A 4394-nucleotide genomic window follows, 5' to 3' on the forward strand; every position below is an offset into this window, starting at 1 on the left:
GAGAAATGTTGAGACAAGCCAGATCAGACATTTTAAATGGAAGTCATATAGACAAATCCAAATTCCTAAGAGCAAATTCTGGTTTCTTGGTGGTGGTGCTGGAGCTTTGTTTTGTTACAAATTTTAAAGATTCTTTATTACCAATGCACACTCAAACATCAACTCTCCTTAAGTATAGGACTCCCAAAGAAGTTTTATGTGGGAAAACTTTTAGAATTTAACTTTTTGAGGAGAATTTTGAAAGAGTAAATGTAGAAATCTAAAAAGAGAGTTTGAAATTTTTGGATAAACTTTAAAAGTATGAGCTCCACCAATGGTGGTGTTTAAACTCTTTCACAACTTGTAGATGTGAAAATCAGGAAGAGAAATCAGAATGGACACAGGGTAGAATGCTGGGCCAGGGACATGGGGCCCCTGATATGCCAGGTATTTATTTATTCTTTTGTTGCTGGATTATGGTGGATTTGAAGAAGTCATGAGGGAGGGCCCAGAGAGGCAGATGAGGGAAGCAGATAGGGTTCCACTTTTTGGGGCTCAGAGCAGGGGCTATTTATCAGTATAGAAGTATGTCAATATATTAACATCTGGCATGCTGACAGTGGTACAATAAGCTGAACATCAACACCTAGCCCTGGATTTTAAGCAGTGTGTGGACAGGAACCACACTCTCTTGCTACTGTGCTGTCCTCAGGATACCCTTCCTTAGTACCTGTCTCATGATAAGGACAAAATATGTGTGGAATCAATGAATAAATGGGTTACAAATAAATATACACATAAAAATATGCCTCACCCAAGTAAGAGTGCATAGTGACAACAGGAGACAGTTTTCTATCAATAAAACAGGATTATGATACTTGCCCTTTGTTTTATTTCATAGAGAGAACTCCGAAGAGTTGCTTAGGAAAAACAATTCATTTTACTATCCATAGGAGAAAAAGCCTGCTGAATAAATTCTGGGTGGTGGTGTTGACACCATGCCTGGCACCCGTGGAAGCCAGTGTAGTCAAGACAGCAATGATGATATAATGGTAACGTTGCAGTTGCTAATTTACTTTTCAGCCAGAGTGAATAAGCAGAGCAATAGTCTGAAAATCACCGTTCATTTTCTTCTGGAAAATATTTTCAATGTCTCTTCAATGAACTAGAGAGTGAACCAAAGGCAGGCAAACATTCCTTTTAGGTGGTGCCTAGTTTATATCCAGTTCTCTATCACTGCTTACTCTCCACCCCCACTGCTCCCATGAAGCAACACAATTAATACGAAACTTTGGGAAGCTCCCCAAGGCCCAAGCGAACACACCACCAAAGGAAATTCTTTGAACGGTTGCACGCTAGTCTTGGAGAATCAGCTTGTGTGTGCCCCTTCTCAGCGTTCCCCATTCGCTACAGTCTTCCCGGCCCATATGGGCAATCATAGCACTTCATTGTCCAGTACCATCATTACAATATTGTTATCATCTGAGCTGGAGTCTGACACTTTCTCTAAGACCTTTCAAATAACCCCTTTACTAGGCTTCAGTACCAAACCATTCAGGGCAAATCTCTGCTTTGTGCTTGTCAGCCTTAATAGACTGGATGTCACTTGAGCCTGTAAAAAGTACCTGCTCCTCAGCTGTCAGTCAGTCCTGGTGGTGTCAGCTGAGAGCGTCGCTGGAGCTGGCTGGATTAGAGGGTAGTTACCACAGCTGTCAGATTACTGACAGCCTGACACCCACACTCCCAACTTCCTTTTACTGTATTTGGTTTCTATTGAGCTCTCTGGACCTTTCTTAAGGTGGATCCCTCTGTTGGAAACAGATCATAATTTGGCTAGCATCTTCAGAAGTTGGGCTCTTTTCTGCTCTGTTGTGATTTGTAGAAAGCACCTTACTTTGAGCAGCTTTCATATCTCAGTAAATATTTTAAACTCCATTTAAGCAAAAAGAGTCACCTCTCTACACTTTCCAAGTTTATGGGAACTCTGTGTGTGTGTGTGTGTGTTTCAATTTCAGCATACTAATTATTCAAGGATATATAACTCTCACCTGAAATGTTTCCTCTTACCTCCAGTATTTTTATCATCCTCTTTGATGATATCTTTACTCTTGCCCTTTGTGTTAGATAGGAAGCTCATTTTGAGTGTGTGTGTGTGGTGGGGGGGGGGGATGTATACAGAACTGTTGACTTATGTACGAATGCTTGTGGATATATATTCATACCTAATAAAAAGCAGTCAGCTAACAGCCAAGGCAGGAAGAACAAATTGGCAAGTCTCCAAACCATGCCTTCATTAATATTCACCTTCAATATAGCCAATTAGTGAATGAAGTTTGTCTCTCTCTCCTTCCCCTTCTCCCTCTTTCTATTTCTCATTCACTCATTTAATTTCTCCCTCCCCCTTTTTTTTCCTTCTTTATTCCATTCCTCATTTGTTAAGGGTTTACTGTCTTGCAGTCCCCAAGATAGACACCAGGCAAACAGAAACAAATGTGCCTACACCCTGTGCCTACACCCTTGTCACAAGTTCACAGCTGCCTGCTCACATTCCTCAGGTATGTTTGAGTTTCACAGGCTTTTATTTCCAACCAGGGAGCTGAGCTTAATTAAAACTTTCATTTACTTAGGCAATAATCAAGGCTGATTTGCTTTTATTAAACCAGGCTTTGGGACCAGAAATGCAAGTTTTGCACAATCTTAAATTTGCTTACTATTCTAACCTGCTACAGAATTGAACTTGAGTCTGCATTCTGAGCACAGCTTTTAGCACAGACAGGTACATGCACATTTGCTGCTATGTGGTTATGGGGGAGATAAGGCACCAGGCTTCAGAAAACCTACTTAGACCACAAGAAAGTCACCTCACTGTGTTCAAACTGTTATCCTTTCTCTAAATTAGGGATAATGATACTTATCTGCCAACCTCATAGGTTCGAACTATTGTCCTAATGTGACTATACACACACACACACACACACACACACACATGAAAGTACTTTCCAAACTGCAAGGTACCACAAGTACAAATTATAATAAGAATTACTCTATATGGTTATATATAGGATTGAAATCTGCACTAGCTTATTTACGCTATTTTGCTTATTCTTATTTCCTTGGCCACACATATTTTTCTTTTTTCTTTTTTTTTTTTTTGCATATAATCCCAGGGCTGGAAAAAAATGCTCCCCAGTAAAAATAACAGATTACGTATTGATAAAACTTACAAACTCACACTCAAATCAGGAGACTTTAGTGTCCTCCCTGGTCCTTACTATACTTTTAAAAGTGTTGTGGCTTTTTAAGAGCACTGTTGTTTTTCAGTGAGCCTCGCAAAATGGTTCAAATTAAAATGAGTCAGTATCTATCTCAATTGCTAGGAAATTTTGTATTCCTTGTAATTCAGAAACTTGACAAACTAAAGTTCAAACCAGAAACTGAAAAATGTAGTAAACATATTAGAAAAGGCAGGGGGTGGGAGAGAAGGTACAAGAACTTTATGTTTTCAGTGCCAAAGCCAAAGACGTATTTTTTCCAGTACTTCCTCACCATTCCAAAAAAAATTTTTTTAATAAAAAGACCCTTATATTTCACCCAATTAAATGTTGGAAAACAGGCTTTCAATTATTTACAAGCATCCAGAAGTTTTAAATTCAACAAACTCTCCCACATTCTCACTTTGCTCTAACACACATTCTTTATTCCATGTGCCGTTGAGATTGTCTACTCAGTGCCACGATAACCATGGGTTCAATTATTCAACTAATTTAGTGGAAAAATCACATCTAACAAATAATAAGTGGGTTGTGAAAATGTTTCATTTGCAAACCAAGTGTTCTGGCCACATTTTTGCTGAACTTCCTGGGCATGGATTCTACTCTACATCAGCAATTTGAATGCTTTTTAAAACCCAATACTTTCCTGAGCCCCACTCATGAATGAAGGCTTGCAATTTGCAAGGTGACTGTCATAGGTAAGGGATTCATCTGTGGCCCCAGAGCTGAGAAAGATAACTGACTGATGGAGAAATAGAACCCCCAGCATAGCTTGGTACCATAATTAGCTGAGGTAACAGATTGGCCACCTTTTGGTAAAAACCTCCATCTTATTTTTAACCATAAAGTAGTAAGGGTGTTCTTCATACCTCCTTCTCATGCTCTACTACAGCCTAAATTCCAAAGTGTAAACCTCTCAAGACCATACCTGTGACAATGTAGGCACTGTAAGCCTAGCATTTTTACTACAGACTTCGATGTAGGCAGGTATTCCTGAGTTCAGGTCCTGACTCTATCCTTCACTACCTATGTCACCTTGAACCTCAGTCTCCTCATCTGTAAGAGAGAGAAAACTATATTTATAAGACTTCAAATGGATTAAATAGGATAATTTATGTAAATTTGGCCTAGAACCTAGCACAA

The sequence above is a fragment of the Eubalaena glacialis genome, chromosome 1 (assembly GCF_028564815.1).
Source record: "Eubalaena glacialis isolate mEubGla1 chromosome 1, mEubGla1.1.hap2.+ XY, whole genome shotgun sequence".
Taxonomy (NCBI): domain Eukaryota; kingdom Metazoa; phylum Chordata; class Mammalia; order Artiodactyla; family Balaenidae; genus Eubalaena; species Eubalaena glacialis.